This window comes from Callithrix jacchus, chromosome 11 (genome assembly GCF_049354715.1).
Source record: "Callithrix jacchus isolate 240 chromosome 11, calJac240_pri, whole genome shotgun sequence".
NCBI classification, from domain to species: Eukaryota; Metazoa; Chordata; class Mammalia; order Primates; family Cebidae; genus Callithrix; species Callithrix jacchus.
Genome location: NC_133512.1, coordinates 67,159,498 through 67,178,218, shown reverse-complemented (window position 1 = coordinate 67,178,218; position 18,721 = coordinate 67,159,498). Strand labels below are relative to the sequence as shown.

General features: G+C 35.9%; 1 long non-coding RNA gene across 1 annotated transcript in view; it reads right to left on the bottom strand.

Moving 5' to 3' along the window:
• LOC100388832 (uncharacterized) overlaps nucleotides 1–18,721 on the bottom strand; it is a 107,519-nt gene that overhangs the window by 49,927 nt on the left and 38,871 nt on the right. Inside the window, exon 3 of the long non-coding RNA XR_004728358.3 lies at nucleotides 9,076–9,139. This is a non-coding gene — a long non-coding RNA (uncharacterized LOC100388832). The remainder of the gene's footprint in view (nucleotides 1–9,075; nucleotides 9,140–18,721) is intronic.

Here is an 18,721-nt window from a genome sequence, read left to right as displayed (position 1 = left end):
CCTTACACAAAGATTTGTGACAGATTGTGAGAGCATGTGCACTTTATCATCTAGTTAGTAACCAAAACCATGGCTTAGGCAGCCTGCTGCTATTAGTTCTGCTCTTTTTCTAGGGAATTATATTTATTTAGTAAATCTTTTATGGCAAAGCAGTATGAAAATCTAAAAGTTTAATCTTTAAATTAAACTGTCTCTATCACTAAGCTCTGGCATTTACTAGCTGTATGACTTGATAAATTACTGTCCTTTAGCAGTCTTGAGTCCCTTGTAATGGCAATAATTCCTGTGAAGTACTTAGCACTATGTCTGTTACATAATAAGTGATTAATGAGTTCTGGGTTATTATGGATAATTATATTAAGTTGTATTACGATTTAGAATATCTGCCATCCTTCCCTATAAAAATATTTTATATTTCTTTTTATCTTCTGTGATTTACTTTGGCCAATAAATTGTAAGTGAAATCAGCCACTTTCAAAAGCAGCTTTAAAAACCTTTTTGCAGTTTGACTACATCTCCCCTTGCTCTCTTTTGAAATAAGCAGTGTCTCATACAGGGACTGTTTCTTCTGCCTGGAACTTGGAATGATGATGACATCTGACCTGTGATAGGCACGTACCTTGACCTTGAGAGGCATGTACCTTGTACACATTATTTTTTGTAACTTGAGCTAGAAATAAGCCTTGGTTGTTCAGGACCCCTGAGTGTTAACTCTGGTTTTTGTTTTTGTTTCAACTGCAGACTAACTTGGTGTAAGCTAACTGTTGAAATAATTTATTAAACCTTTCTTGAGCATGTACCATATCAGACATTACATTATTGATAACAAGTCCAGAAAAACCCTCCATGCTGATTTGGAATGTAGATTCTAGTGTTAGCGAAGGAAAAAACATAACTGAACATAATACAGTGTGATGGAGGCCTCAATAAGTAGGAAATGGATGTGCCTCTTTGAGTTATAACCTGAAGCATTATTACTAGTTTGCTAGTACAGAAGGGCAGAAGAAGAATCAGGTTGAGTATAGCTGGAAGTTTGGGAGCAAGGGGCGTCTTCCTTGAATGGCGAAGAGTTGGGGGAAGGGCATATATATGTTTACAAAATATTAAGAAATATATGTGGATCTGGAAAGGTTAAAGAAAGTTTGACATAGAGGTGTTATTTAGGCTGAGCAAATCCTATAGGATAAGCAGAAGTTTTTCAGATAGACAAAAGGAAAGAATTACGTGAAAAAGGAAACAGCACCAATTATGTGACAAAAATACCATTTTCTCTGAAGAGCATATTTGGTGCAAGAAATGGGAAGTAGTTTTGACTCAGTAAGGTGTAGGAAGTTGAGAGGCCTGGGTTATCCCAGATTAATAATGTTTTATCACAAAATACATAAGAAAATGGATTCTACAGTCAGTGAGATACCAAAGCAAGTGTTAAGTATAATAAAATATTAGTAAGTGAAAGTAAATACCAAAAACAATCAAGTCAATGGAGCTTCACACTCTAGGCTCCACTTTCTTCCCTCTCCAAAACACACAGTATGATGTTCACATTATCACTCTTTCTAATTACTTCAGCCTTTTCTTCTGCAGCAACTTCCTCAAAAATTTGCAGTCTTGGTAGAAGCTGAACGTTCTTGCTTGGGGTTAATGCTTAAGATGTACTCACTGGCTTCTCATCATTTCAGTTTAAAAACTGAGAATAAGCTTTTGTTGTTGCTATCTGTAGTCAAGTCTTACTACTCCAAGAACACTTAGAAAAGTACATTACACATAGCGATTATTAAAATGAACATATATAAATTAGACTAATAGGACTTCTTTTAAACCATAATTTGCACAGATGGATGTTTTATCTTATGTTTATCCACAGATAAAACTTGCTATGTAGCTTTCTATGAGAATTTCTGCTTTTTAATTGATGTTATTGTCCTAAATACCACCAGCTCACATATGGAAATTCAAAAAGGGACTAACAAGTCCGCTTCTTACTTCACATTTGGGAAAGCTATTTGGATGATTCTATAGATATGAAGAGAATCCTAAAAGGTTGTGTAAATTGCATTTATTTCAATCCATTATGTTTATCTTTACTTATCAGAATTTTTCCTATCAAACATAAACTAAAGGGAAATATGTCTGAGATGTTCTGTGAACACCCAAGGACTGTTATCAGAATAAGATGAGCTAATCATTCTGTCAAAGGCAATTGGTGTGGATTAGCAGCAAATGTTAAATTGTGTAGCTGCCAAAATAATTCAGTTTGCTTTGTATATCCTTTTAGAGATTATTGTTTTTTCTTGGATAAAAATCTACTTGTTCTGAAACTGAAATTATTGAGTACAACCTATAATATAAAACTTTATAAAAACATTCCATTCAGATTTCTCAAAAGATTTAGTTGAAATTTTACCTGTGACAACAGATGGGATAAGAAAGACAGGGCAACATTCTTAACTCTGCCTATATTCTGGACAGACAAGATTTATGTTCCTGTTTTCTACAAAGGACAGAGAATACTAGGGATCTCTCATAAATCTGTTTACATTTTCCATAGAATGGATATCACAATGTCTGAGTGCATTAATTTGGGGTTCAAAAGAGTCATTTTCATTCAAAATGGGAAAAACAGGAGGTGATGAAAGAAAGATTTTAGTGGTTTGCTGGTAAACATCTAAAAACTTGCCCTTTAGAAAAATTTTTTTTAAAAAGCCTGAATTTGTGACATTTTCTGGTTTCCTTATTGTAAGTACTTTCTCCATTTCCTTTTTTCAAGTCACCAACATGATGTCAACTGGCTCACAAATTCCTAAACTGGTTTGCAAAAGTCATTATGAGTTGGCTTAGCACACCAGAGAATAGAACATGGTATTTATTTTTTAGCAGTCAATCAATTTCAAGCTCATTAATGATATGATCAAAAGAATTACAGTTCATTTTTAAGTGAGAGTGGAAAATGTTGCTGTATTATTCCTTTAATATAGAAAAAAATGTATAAGTAGCTTTTGGAAAAACAGCACAAAATATTCATATTGTGGGGTTGTTTTGGGTGTGGTCTTCCGGCAAGCAACTTTTTGCTTTGAAATTTATTAGAAAAATAAATCATGGAAATTAGAAAATGAATAGAAACAGTCGTTCCCCATTTAATTTCATCACAGTGGTACATAACTGTCTCTTGGATTAACATCACAGTGGTTTGTCAATTGATCAGAATAATTCTTATCTATAGACAAGGCCAGAAGTATCAAAAAGCTAGTGTATAAAATATTTCCCCAAATATGTGTAATGCCTATAAAATTACTATTCATAACATATTTTAATACTCTTTCAAATCAAAGGAAAAACAGAAACATCTGTTAGAGAGAAAACAGCCAATTATATAATCAGAAAACTCCCATGAAGTAAACTCTATCATTATCATTTTATTTTGTAATTTTTAATTTATTTTCAATTTTGTGGGTATATAGCAGGTGTATATATTTTTTTTCCTTATTTTTTTATTGCATTTTAGGTTTTGGGGTACATGTGCAGGTTTATATATTTATGGGATACATTAGATGTTTTGATACCAGCATGCAATATGAAATAAGTACATCACAGAAAATGGAATATCCATCCCCTCAAGTATTTATCCTTTCTATTACAAACAATCCAATTATATTCCTTTAGTTATTTTTAAATGTACAATTAATTATTGACTACAATAATCTTGTTGTGCAATCAAATATTAGGTCTTATTCATACTATTTTTTATACCCATTAACAATCCCCACTTCCCCTTTCTACTTCCCACTACCTTCCCAGCCTCTGCTAACCATTCTTCTACTTCTTATCTCTAGGAGTTCTATTATTTTGATTTTTAGATCCCACAAGTAAGTGTGAATGTGCAATGTGTGTCTTTCTGTGCCCTGCTTATTTCACTTAACATAATGAAATTCCTCCAGTTCCATTATGTTGTTGCAAATGACTGAATCTTATTCTTTTTTATGTCTGAATAGTACTCCATTTTGTATATGTACCACATTTCTTTATTCACTCATCTGTTGATGGCTATTTATGTTGCTTCCAAAAGAGCTGCAACAAACATGGGAGTGCAGATATCTCTTTGATATGCTGATTTCCTTTCTTTTAACTCTATGCCCAGCAGTGGGATTGCCAGATCATATGTTAGCTCAATTTTTAGTTATTTGAAGATATTCCAAACTGTTCTCCACAGTGGTTGTACTAAATTGCATTCCCACCAACAGCATCCAAGGGTTTTGTTTTCTCTACATCCTTACCAACGTTTGTTATTGCCTGTCTTTGGAAAATAAGCTGTTTTAACTGGGGTGAGAAGATTTCTCATTGTACTTTTGAATTTTTCTGATGATTAATGATGTTGAGCACCTTTTTATATGTCTGTTTGCCATTTGTGTGTCTTCTATTGAGAAATGTCTATTTAAGTCTTTTGCCCAGTTTTTAATTGGATTGTGTTTTTTTCCTCATTAGCATCATTCTATACACAAGAAAACTGAAATACAGAGAGGTTAAGTAGTCTGCCCAAGGTCACACAGCTGGTTAGTACAGAGCCAGGACTCAATGTCCTTTTAATATCTACATAAAATCCCTGTAATATTTATAGTTTAGATTTATTTGTGCATTGGATGGGCTCTTTTGATTGTTACTTGGAGAGACTTGCTCAGGTTTCCCAAGCTAGATAAGAGAACTGCACGAGAAAACAGGAATTATGTTATGCAGCCAGGTCTCACTGAATCCCAGAAAAAGTCTCACCTGCAATGTTCAGTGAAGAGACAAGAATTGCTAAAACCATACTGCATAGGGTACTGCAACACCATTCTAAATTCAGTGCAACTCTGGCTCTCACATGATCTTATTTCCCCCTCTACAGAAGATGTTTGTTGATCTTGTTGGGGTTCAGAAAAATGATATATCAAAGTATAGAGCTTTTGCATACTGAGTACTTAGAACTAGAGAACACTGGAAGGCTTAAGTATAGTCTCAGAACCAAGGTCTCTGTGTCCTTCTCCTGCCCTCCTATCTCACACCCCTCATTCTCTCCTAAAGTGAATCGTGAAAACCAGAATTCCTCTTCCCCAAAGTGGGTCATAGAAACTAGGACCCCTTTGCCCCATAGCAAGCCATAACACCTAGCAATATTGCTCTAAACTCCCCCGCCACCCCTCCGCCTTTTTCTCTAGGAGCTGACTATGAAGAAAGTATCTGACCTACCTCTCTTTAACAATAGCTCATAAAACCCTCATTCCAGATGGGCCCTGCCCCATACCAACATGGAAGATATGATACAACCGAGAACCCAAGAAGAATCTGGACAGGCTTTGCTGAATTTCCCACTCAGTTTATTATCTTTAGGTCTTCACCTTTGGCCCAGTCACATTGCTATACAGCTCTCCATGCTTCACCAAACCTGAGCATAAAAACAGAAAGTTTTCCCTGTCTTTGAGTCTTCCTTTCTGAAGACTTCAGTGTCACACAAAATTTTGAGTAAATAAATCGGTGTGCTTTTTTTCTTGTTAACCCGTCTTTTTGACTCAGGATTTTTCTCAGTCACTTTGCCAGCTGGGAACCTCCGGCTGGTGATGCCCCTGCCTGGGCTTGCTTAGCCACTACCTGCTGCAGGAGGTGGCCTGCTCCCTCAGTCCACCCAGGCTGCATCTGGCTTGCACACTGGCTCAGCCCATAGCTGGGCCAGGCATGCCTCAGCCCACCTGTGTTATAGCTCATACACATGTTTGGTGGGTCCCAAGTTCTTATGTCCAAGAAGAATGAGGATATGCTGACAATTGAAGGGTGAGGAGGATGGAGACGAATTTTATTGAGTGATGGAGTAGTTCTCAGCAGAGAGGGGAAATGGGTGGTTCCCCACCCAAAGTCAGGTGGTTTCTCTCCCAGTGGAGAGAGTGTGGATGAGTCTAGGGTTTTTACAAGTGCAGGATGGGGATGGGTGGGATGTAGGTAGCATTGGAAAAGTTAACATTTGGCTAGTTTAAAAGCATTATTCAGAAAGAACCAACTGGGAAAGAGCAGGCAAACAGGAATAGAAGTTCTCACTCCAGGTTGTGGGTTTCAGGCTGTTTTTGGCTTGAAGGTGGGGTTTCACCGGGGACCTGCCCCTGTATGGCTAGGCATCTGTCTATCTCCTGCCGCTCTCATTTTATTATGAGTGGTGGCCATGCCCCTCATGTTGGAGAGAAAAGGTATCAATCTCTACTATTTCTGACCCTACAATGTCTACTATTGTGTTCTGGAATTAATTTTACTTCACTACTTTTTCTATTCTTCTAAATTTTTTGGTTAAGCTGTGGAAAAAGAAATTTTGATTAACTCAGGAAATTAGTGCTGCACCTGTGTAAGCAGAGCTTCATGCCAAGCCATCTTTATGAAAGATACCAGATTATTCCTAGACCAGGAGAGAGAGGGAGTAAGAAAAAGCAAAACTTCAAGTTTGGGCAACTAGGCAGATGTCATTGTTATTCAACACAATAGAAAATACAGGAGAATGAAGGGATAATGATTTCAATATTGGTTGACTTTAGTCTTAGGTACCACAAAATACATTACAAGGTATTCATTCTATTAATACTATTCATTAGCAAGAAAAACTGAGTGGTCTGCAGGTCAGGAAAACCCATTAGCGAACCATCGGTGTACTTGTCCTGTTTAAATCAGACTATCTCTTAGCCATGCCATAACTTAGTCTTATATTCTTTCTAGTTTTCATTTAAAAATTGTGTCAATTAAATATTTAAATTAAATCCCAATGCATTTTGAGTGTGAAGTTTTAATTAAAAGTCAGTACACTATGGTTTTCTCATGTAAATTTGTTGCTTGAAGGCTGCCTGGCAAATAAAAAATGGATAAAACAGAAAATGTCTTTGAGGTAAACTCAGGAAAATCACAGATGCAGTTCCACTGAGTACTGTGCATTGAAAATCCCTTCAGAGATAGGAAAAAAATAATTCCTGTCTGCACTACCGCACGTTCCCTAAACTACGCTCTTTTGAAGCAGTCATTAACAGCAGCATCCTCAGTGTATAATGTTTTATGGTATCACTGTGTGTGACAACATTAAGCATCATTAAAAAGCGTAATTAGCATAAAAATGCAACGTTACATACATCTTTGAAATACATCAGATATAGTTTGTCCTTGAAATGAAAAAGGGCATGATAATAAACTTAACTAACCTTTTAAAATACCTGAATAGAATAAGAAGGAAATCTTTAGATTGCTTTAAAAGACACAATAACTCTAAAACAAAGTGCTAAAAACAGAATATTACAGTGCTGGAGCAAGCAAAATAATGTTGTTGAGGTAAGAATTGACTTAGTAATATAGTAGGAAGTAAAGAAAAACCAAATATATAAATGTCTCTTTGAAGAAACCATAGGGTCAAGCAGAAAAAATTTATAGCTAGCAAGCAGAAAAATAGAAAATTATAACTATCTAATCTAAATACAAAACATCCATGTAATGACATATTGTATAAACATTATCAGATATGCTTTCAAAGCGTAGTTACAAAAACAGTCACATTGTCACAGTAAAACGGAAAGATTCAAGAAACCAAAGTCTATAGAGAGAATGAGTTAAAATCATAAGATCAAATGTTTAGTCTCACTACATATCATCCAGAACTGTTAACTGAAAAACAAATAGTAATTTAAAAATATATTTAAGTGGAGTACAGTGGTTCATGCTTGTAATCTCAGCACTTTGGGAAACCAAGGCTTGAGCCCATGGGTTGAGACCAGCCTAGGCAACAATATGAGCCAGGCAACATAATGAGATCCACTCTCTACAAAAAATTGAAAAACTAGCTGGGTACACGCCTATACCCCCAGCTACTCTAGAGGCTGAGGTGCAAGTATAGCTTGAGCCCTAGAGGTTGAGGCTACAGTGAGTCTTAATCACACCACTGCACTCTAGCCTGGGTGACAGAGTGAGACCCTGTCTTAAAAAAAATTTAAAAACTATTAATAAAGATGAGTCCTTTTTTACATGGTTTCCAGAAGATTTTTTCCCTGAAATAAGGCCAATGCTGACCAGTGAAGAGTTCTACAAGAATGGTGGGTGTGAAATGCAAATTTGGGGGGAAAGATTGTCATTTATGACTCAGGAAAAGATGATAAAGTAAATGATAATGCGAACCCTCTCTTCCAGCACAGGAAAATAGAAGTTGAATTAAAAAGGGAACTCTTGTTTTGTTCAGGAATAATGTGTGCTTTAGCTTTGGGTCTAGGGTAAACTGAACTGTTGGGTATATTTTTCCTTATTATTCTTAGGTTTGATTTCAATCATATTTTCTGAAGAACCCCCATTGAAAATTATAGTTAAATGGATACACTAATTTTTAAAGAGCTTTTTATAAAATGTATCAGAAAGATGAAAACAAAAACAAGTTTTAAACATTAAAAATTGTATGTTAAACATTAAAAATGAAATGACTATGTTTCTTAGTTATTAAGATAAACCAAATAACTTATTTCTTAGTTATAGGTTGGTCATTATGAGAAATACTCCCTCAATTGGTTTAAATATTGACATGCCAGAGATGTTGATTTATGAATTCACAAGGTACTTCGAGATTGAAAAACATGATTTCCACTAGGTATGAATTTACATTCTGCTTCAGGGGAACAAGATGTGTCTTTCATGCTTCATCATTCTGTGAAGCACTGTGTTAGTCACAACTTTCGCCTGGAACCTCTATGGAGATTAGGGGAGCACACAGGAAAAGACTGACAAAGCTAAATTGAAAAGACTCAAAGTCTCGACTTAATATACAGGAACTTTTGTTTCTTCCCCAAATTTGAATTTCTAACTAGGATCATATTTTTACATAAAAACTGCTTTGAGCCACAAGGATAAAAACAATTCACATTTTAATATACATATGGGGAAAAAACCTTAAACATGCCTCCTTGTTACTTGCTAGTACTAGAAATCTTGGACTCACTGAGGAAAATTTGCGAAGATCTTTACAAAAGGATTTCTTATGTAAATATTGATAGAGCCAGGTCATTTAGTCAATGACCAGTGGTTATGATTTCTGGGGCCACTTACTTGCTGCTGCTGAACATCGTGGTCTTCAGGGTGTATTTCTTGCAGACATTCCTCGGAGCCATTGCTAGGAAAAGTGTGGACCAAGGACCAAAGTTAGCTTTATCTGGGAGCTAGTTCAAAATACAAAATCTCAGGTGACACTCAAGATCTTGCAGATGACAATCTGCTCTTTAACAAGATCTCCAGGTGGATCATATGCACCTTAAACTGAGACGCACTCTTCTATACTAGTCAGGATCTCACAGGTGAGAGTCTCACCTTCCTTAAAGATACAGTCTCTTTGACTTTCAAGTCACAGGATTCTTTAGGTACCATCTAACCCTCTTGCTAAAATCAGTAAGTCCTAGGTTCTATCCTGTGATTTAAAACATTCTCCTTCTAAGTGGGAGTGAGCTAAGTTTCTGTCATTGAGAAGTAAGATGAATGCTGTTGAGACACCTGGAAAGAGAGACGAATGACTCTGGGTTTCACACACTTTCAGGTTACCATTACTTCTGTTGTTCAAGTATTTAAAATGTAGACATATCTTAGATCTATAGAATTACTTTCCAGATGAAGCCCTTGCTGTGCCCGAGCGAGTCAAGGAATGTGCCACACTCTGAGATTGAATTATGAGTCCTTTATTATGCCAGCGACTGAGAGGTGGCTAATGCCCAAAATTCTCTCGGCCCCTAAGAAAAATTTAGGTGGTCTTTTATACTCTAGTTTTGAAGGGGAAGGGGAAGCAAATTTTTCACAAAAGCAGAGTAAGCCAAAAAGTTAAAAGATAAACTGGTTTGAGAAATAAAACAGTGCCAGGTGTGAGGGGTAAAGTTATCATGAAAGACGTACAGCTTACAGATAACGGGGACTCTGGGCGCTCAACAGCACCTGCATTCCTAGGCTCTACTGGTGCCACTTAACTCAGCCTCTTATCAACAAATGCCTTCCTGGAGGTGCCCAGTGTCAGCCTGCCCCAGCTACATACTATACTTACATACTTAATGATGGGAAAATAACGAAAATGAAGAAGCTAGGTTGGAGTCTGTCTGGCTCAAGAAGCTAACATAAAGCCTGAACAGCTTTTAGTCTGAGAAAGAGAGAGTTAGTTTTAGCTGGCAAAAAAGGGGTTATCACATCCTCAGTTGGCACACATGAAGTATGATATTCCTATTTCACGTCTAACATAATTTAGATGTTATTTTACTAAGAATCCCCTACTAGGCTCTACTCCAAAATATACATTTTGGAAGGATCATTTATTTACATGATGAGTTTCTTCTAATGTTTCCTTTTCTTAAAGGAAGTTTCTCCCAGTTTCATCACAATAAAATGTGTGGAAAGGCCTTTACAATAAAATAATGTGTTACTATATAAACAAACTGAGTTTTAATGACAGTGTTGTCAGAGGCATTTGAACCAACTTCTTGAATAGCAGTTGGGTAATTACCAAGCTGCATTCCCAGAAGGTTAAGGCATTCTTAGTCACAAGAAGAGGCAGAAGGTCCACACAAGGTACAGGTAACAAAGACCTTGCTGATAAACAGTTTGTGGTAAAGAAGTCAACCAAAACCCACAAAGATGGTGACAAAAGTGGCCTCTGGTTTTCCTCACTGTTCATTATATGCTCATTATAATGCATTGGTGTGCTAAAAGACACTTCTGTCAGTGCCATGACAGTTTACAAATTCCATGGCAACTTCATGGAAGTTACCCTTTATGGTCTAAAAATGGGAGGAACTTTCAGTTCCCCAGAAATTGCCCACCCCTTTTCTAGAAAACTCATGAATTATCCACACCTTATTGCATATAACCAAGAAATAACCATAAAAATGGTCAACCAGCAGCTCAGGTTGCTGCTCTGCATATGGAGTAGCCATTCTTCATTCTTTTACTTTCCTAATAAACTTGCTTTCACTTTTGTTACTGGAAAGAGGTCTCAATCTAGACCCCAAGAGATGGTTCTTGGACTTCTTACAAGAAAGAATTTGAGGCAAATCCATAAAGAGAGATTTTAAGAAAGTAAAGGAATACAAGAGTTGCTACTCCATAGGCAGAGCAGCAGCATGGGCTGCTCTCAGGCTATTTTTTGGTTTTTTTCTTGATTATTTGGTAAACAAGGGGTGGATTATTCATGAGTTTTCCAGGAAAGGGGTTGGCAATTCCTGGAACTGAGGGTTCCCCCATTTTTTAGACCATAGAGGGTAACTTCCTGAAGTTATGCCATGGCATTTGTAAACTGTCATAGTGCTGATGGGAGTGTGTTTTAGCAGGGTAATCCATTATAATGAATGTATAATGAGCAGTGAGAACGACCAGAGGTCACTTTTGTCACCATCTTGGTTTTGGTGGGGTTTTGCCAGCTTCTTTACCAATCCTTTTATCATCAAGTTCTTTCTGACTTGTATCTTGTGCCAACCTCCTGTCTCGCTCATGCTGCGACTTAGAATGCCTAACCTCCTGGGAATGCAGCCCAGTAGGTCTCAGACTTATCTTGCTCATTCCCTATTCAAGATGAAGTTGTTCTGGTTTGGACACTTCTGACAGATCTGCCTCAAATTCTTTCTTGTGTGAAATCCAAGAACCCTCTCTTGTGTCTGGATTGGGCCCCTTTTCTGATAACAGTGCGTGCCACGAGGAATGCCTCAAAGAAGAACACTGCACTGATAATTTCTAAACAGCAGCTTATTAGGGGAAGTGAAGGCAAATTGTATTGCTTATACATTGACTCTGGAGTTCTTAGGGCAAGATATCAGAAGCAGGATGCATCTTTGGATTGCTGGAGTTCTTAAAAGGAGGATGGTTGGAAGTGAGATCAGATTGTGAGTGAAGAGAAAAAGTGTTGAGAGTCATCATACATTGTGAGGTTGTAATCACAATGCTGATGATGATGGTTCTTCCATTTTTCAGGATGATGGAGGAGAAAGGCAAATTAAACTGGAATGTTATACTTTTCCAAAACTAAAATCTCCATTTTTGTAATTATTCACTGCATGAAATATACTTTAACAAAACTTCAAATATGCAAGAGGAAATAACCGATTAAATATCATCTTGCCTTTAACAGCTAAAAGCTATGTGAAATCAATTCTATCTCTATGTTTCTGTATACACATTATTTTATAAAACTGATTTAGTTCAAGAAAGGAAGATAGTTATCTAAAGTGATCAGTTACTGGGTGTCAAAACTGAGATATAAAGTTTGTATTGACTGTTCTAAATTCACTTATTCATTCTTTCCTTCTTATGACTACTAGTTGCATAGTTATAAGTTAGCACCCAGAATGCCCAGCTCCAAGGTTATGCTGGTGTGCAGCAAAAGTAGACGCAGTCAGTATCTTCTGTAACGTAATTTACATATAATGAAATATATAATCTTAAGAGTAACGTCATCCTAGAAAGTTCTCTGATGCCTCTTTCTAATCAATATCCACCCCATCCTTTGTGAGTTAAAGAACATTGTGATTTTCCTTCTGCTATAATTTAGTTTTGCCTATTCTAGAACTTCACATTAGTAGAATCATTCATGTATTCTTTATACACCTAGAATTATTTGTGGCTTTTGTGTGAATCTGAGTATAATGTTTTTGAGGTTCATTCATGCTGTATATTAATCATTTATTGCTGTGTAATGTTCAATTGTAGATATAGCAAAATTTGTTTATTCATTCTAATAGACACTTGGTCTGTGTGCAGTTTTTTGCTATGATGAAAAAAATTCCATGAACATTCCTGTGCAAAGCTTTTTGTAGGACTGGCATGATGGCTTGCATTAGAAATTCCGGCTACACGGGAGGTTAAGATGAGAAGATTGCTTGAAGCCAGGAGCTCCAGGCTGCAGTGAGCTATGATCACACTACTGCACTCCAACCTAGACAACAGACTGAGACCCCCTATGTAAAAGAAAAAAAATACCTTTTTATAAATATAAGTTTTCATTCTTGGGGTATAAGGCGTATATAAATTAATTTTATACCAAAATAAAAGCCAGATCATTTTTTAAAGAAATCGTGCCATTTAACTCTCCCACCAATGATGTGTGTTTGTATTGTCCTACAACCTCATCAGCATATAATATTGTCATTTTTTATAAAATTTTAGCACTTATTGGGGGTTCCATCCACAGGTAATTTAAAGAAAAACTTTCCAAATTTATTTTCTCATCTCCAATTTAACATTCCCATTTATTATATACTCCCATTATATTTCTAACTTTTTTCAAACATTCTTGTAATAAGCTTGGAAATATCATCCTGTATTAATATCTGGGTAAAATGTACCTTCTTATTTGCATAAAAATGATTCAGACTTTGTAAATTAGGGAAAATAACCTTCTGTTATTTGAGGTTTGACTTGGTGAATCCAGGTTTCTTTCATCGTCTTGGAAAGGAAGTTAGGAATCTTCCTCATAACACGAATCCTTTCTAAAGCAACACTTGACAAATGACCATCTGTATTCTGCTTGGCCACTACCAGTAATGAGTGTTCTGCTTTACATGACATCCCAATCCATGTTTTAATATTTATAGTTGTTGCTGAATAACTCCAATTTGATCTCAGGTTTTTTATAGAATATATATGATTATGACAATGTGATATATCATTCATTTATTAATACATGTGTACTTATTTATAACAAAGATTGTCACATATTCCAGACAGTTTCTGGGCAAGGTAATCAAGATCCAGTAGTGAATAGCAATGTCCCTACCTTCATGAATTTTTTGTCTAGAAATCAATCATTTTCTAGCATTGTTACTTACCTGGTCTTCCCTAATCTCTTTTTCAAAATATAAATTAGCACTTATAGGTAAAAACTCTACTCATTATGGAGATGTATTTATAGCAACACCAGAAAGGTATTTGTTTTAAAAGATGGGGTCTGCAGCCTCAAACTCCTGGCCTCAAGTCTCTCACCCAGTTTCCTATAATTATCTGAGATAAGTATTATTTTCTAGTATTTTTTTATTTAATATTTCTATTAAATATTAAGTTAAAATCTCCTAAAATGTCAATGCTTTGTTAATAAATTGTGCTATTATCTAATAGAAAGAATATTAAAATGCATTTATATGACTCATCCTGTATTCCGTGAACGTATTTACAAAAAAATGGTTTAAGGTTATCTAGAAAATCCAATGTCTAGGGCTTCCTCAGAGACAGTATCTATTGGCTGCTTTTTCCTGGTTTATAGGCCATACTTTCCCGATTCTTTGCATGTCTCTTAATTATCTTGTTAAAAACTAGAAAGTTAAATAATATAATGTGCCACCTGTAGAAATTAGATCTTTCTTCAGTGCTGTTTCTTGTGGTGAATTTCCTGAACTAATTCTTTAAAGTCTGTATTCTTTATTATGTGTGGTCACTGAAGTCTCTGCTCTGTTAGCTTTGTGGTTAGGCAACGGTTGAACAGAGATTCCCTGGAATGTTTTGAATAAATAAGTCTCTTAGTTTTTGCCAAGGGCTGGCTCTGTGTGTGTGTGTGTGTGTGTGTGTGTGTGTGTGTGTGTTGGGGTATTGTCAGAGGCGTTTTAACCAGATCAACTCCGTCTTGAATAGGGGCTGGGAAAAATAAGGCTGAGACCTGATGGGCTGCATTCCTAGTAGGTTAGGGATTCTTAGTCACAGGATGAGATAGGAGGTTGGCACAACATATAAGTCATAAAGACCTTGCTGATAAAACAGTTTACAGTAAAGAAGCTGGCTAAAAATCACCAAAACCAAGATGGTGATGACAGTGACCTCTGGTCATCCTTGCTGCTCATTAGACACTAGTTATAATGCATTAGCATGCTAAAAGACACTCCCACCAGTGCCATGGTAATGTTCGGAAGTTACCCTATATGGTCTAAAGCAGGGAAGAGCCCCCAGTTTTGGGAATTGCCTACCCCCTTCTGGGAAAACTCTTGAATAATTCACCCCTTGTTTAGTATAAAATCAAGAAATAACCAGCAGCTCAGGCTGCTGCTCTGCCTATGGAGTAGCCATTCTTTTATTCCTTTACTTTCTTAATAAACTTGCTTTCACTTTATGGACTTGCCCTGAATTCTTTTTTGTGCAAGATCCGAGAATCCTCTCTTGGGCTCAGGATGGGGACCCCTTTCCAGTAACAGTATGTTTTCAATGTTCCTGAAGGCAATTTACAATTCCTTCTCAGTCTTCGCTTTCATCTTGCACAGAACCTCAAGGTCAATAAGAGGCAAGAGATTTGGGCTGTCTTCTCTCTTTCCTGGTCATAGGCACAGCACTGAGTGTGCATGTGGACTTCTAAATTTCCAGGAACATCTGAGCTTTTCATAGCCCTCTAGGGACCTTCAATTCCTGTTTTTCCAAATAATTATCACTTGGTACTTTGTACTAATGTCCTGAAGAGTGCTGTTCATGCAGAGGGATCTCTGATTCAGGCCAAAGAAAAAGAAGCCCTGAGGATGGAGCTTCTTCTTGGCCAAATAGTGACAAGCTTTTGAGGGTGGGACTTGGGGACCCTGAAACCAGTTGGCCTCTCCTAGGGCTTACTAGGCTGCTAGTTTTCACAGCTATTGTAGTTGTAAGACTTTTGGTTTTTAAGGCTACTACAGAGCAGGGGAATGGGGCACATAAAAGACTCATTAAATGCCATTAACCTCACTGTTCATGCTAAGATTCAATTGTTTTTCTTGAGTAAATGCTCCTCAGATTGTTATATGACTTCATGTAATTTCCAGAATCCTGTCAAAATTTCACTTTGCCAGTGTTTGCCAGTGTTGTCATTGCTTTTACGCAAGAGTAAATTTTCAGAAGTCTTTGCTTTTCCAGGAGTTATCCCTCTATCTTGCAAATTTTATTATTACAAATGGGAATTATTATACCACCATTTCATGAGACTAGCAAGTCATACTGCATTTTTTTCTAAATGCCCTTCTAGTCTCCATTCATATAAATATATTTTATATAGTACAATAAGAACACGATTTGTAGTCTGATTATTTTTCTTGATGTTGTATGACAAATATTTTCTGTTTCTACATTTCTAACATTACTGACACCTTACAATTTATTGCTTCTTTACTTAGATTATTTGTCTTTAATTGTTCGAGATTATAAAAAATGCTGTGATGTCTCATTTCATGAATATAACATGCTTCTTCCTTTGGATATTTTTTTTACAAAAAATTTCTAGAAAGCATAATTAGCAGATCAAATGATTCTTATATAACTTTAAAACAGTGCAATACACTCTCCAAGACAGGACTCTATTTATAGTTATTTATCATTTCTCCCATCTCTTTTCTTTTGTAACATGCCTGCCTCGTGAACATCTTTTTATTTTATGAGGTTAAGGAACCCACCAATAACAATTTCCTTGGTATACATTTTGTAAGCATTTGTACATCTTATCTCTCTATTTGCACTTTTTAACAGTTAGTAAAATGACCAGTAGGGTTATGCAAATTGAAATGTCTTATGCTACTTAAACCAAGATAATATTTATTAATATAATGTCTATATTACAAGCTTCACTAGGTCATACTGAATTCCCTTAGGCAAGTGCTTCTAAAACTTTATTTTGGGCACCACTCAACTGGGAATTCTTGTTAAAGGTCACATTCTGAATCAGTAGATCTGGGGCAGAGCCCAAAAATATGCATTTCTAATAAGTTCCATGAGCCATGAACCATAATATGAATAGTGAGACCTTGTGACATTCTTCTGTATTTGTATTACTGCCCAGACTGTGAAAAGAATAAATTTAATAGTGAGTATCCTAGTTCTAGTCAAATCTTGTTTTGAAATCTTTACCTTCTTTAAAGAAATACATTGGGATTAGGACTCTAATGGGAATAGACATATTTAACAATGCTTCCTGGTGCATCTTCATTGAGCAGACATACTCACTGATTAGTTCCCATCCTTCTAAAGACATTCCCTTTTTCCCGTCTATCCACTCTCAAGGAGCCAATTTTAGAAGGCACCACCTAACACTCCAAGCTTGATAAAACATGTTGTTACTTTTCACTGGTTGTTAAATTGTATCAAGGATATAAATTATTTAAAAGAACAATATCTTTTAGTATCAATACTAAACTTTTCTTTCTGATTTTTAAACTTATAATTGAAAGTAGAATCATGGCAACTGCCGGGAGGTATTTGCCTCAGACAGTAGGCAATATATCCAGTTCCAGTGCTTGTGTGATATGCCTATCATCTTCTATTCTTAAAAATAAATGAAAATGCAGACAGATGGCTATTTAGATTTTATAAATGGATTTAAAAAATAAACTACATTTACCAGGATGTGCATTGTCAGTAGGGTTTAGGGTATTAGTGGATTCATTGTTCAAGTTTTAAAGTATTACAGTAGAATTCTCTTCTTTAATGGAACGGTATATTATTTGAATTAAATAAAAATAGTTATATCTTTAGTTTTTTAAAAACTAACTGTTTTATATGAATGTAATATAAAGTAAGTATTTAATATTAAGGAGATCACTTAAAGTTGTACCTAAATAAATCACAAGTGACTCAGGACAACCATAATGGATTGTGCAGACTTGAGAAGAAATTCTTATAAATATGGTACCTTAAAAATTACAACAAACCAGTCATAAAACAGATAACACAAAGTTATAGTCTGGTTAAAAAACTTCTCTGGCCTAGAAAATGAGTGGCCTTAGTTGGAGGTAGTCCTAAACTGATCATGACCTCACATACATGGCAGAAGCAAAGGAGAAGTATCTTATTCATAATATTGTAGGCTTCAAATGATTTCTTTAAAATTTTTTAAAGTACAAAACCAGGAGAATGGCTCCCAATGCAGGTAGGTCTTAGAAGTGAGAAACATCTGAGATCTCAGCGAGCATCATAAGAGCACCAGCAGCAGAAAGAGCTCTACACATGCTGAAGAAATTAGAACAATCAGATTCAAGCTATAAAATGATTGTGACAACTATGTTTAAAGAAGCAATACATAGGCTTAAAGATATCTGCTGGAAACAGTAAAATAAAGTGACATGGAATTACTAAGAAGGAGCTGAAAAACTTATAAGAGTGGATCAAGTGACTGCAAAAAGGAGGCTGGCAGATCTGGCAAATGACAGCCAGAATGCATTTTGAAACATATTTCATTTTCTCAGTGACTTCCACAAATGCTTAGGGAGGAGAACCTGGTAAAATATCCTTAGCTATCTTTAATAAAAAGCTGTAGGGCTTTCCAGGTAACTATTAAATTGATCTGTGATTTCACATACTGGTTGAATCACAGATCTGTAGTTTTCATATGCAATTAAATATCTACACCAGAATGCATTCTGCACACTCAGTGATTCCAGACTCTTCTTTAGCTATGAAGCAAAATTTTCCAAGAAATTAAAGTCTAAAGGCAAAAATTAAAGTCTAGAACCATCATTTTACTATACCTAGAGAAGAAGTATAGGTATAGAACTGCCTCATATCATTATCTTGCCCATCTCTGCAAGAAGACAGAAGTCCTATCACATTTCTTTTCAGGGTCATCTTTAATATAAAAATGTGAAGAACTCAAAGCCTGTGGAAAAGCTCAGAGTCCATTTCCTAGGCATTATTTGATCTTCTCCCATCTGTAAGATGGCAATAGTTTAAGCACATCAGAGTATTTGAATTAGCCTATTGAAATAATCACTAGTTTCGTTTGAAAAATAAAGTAAGTAAT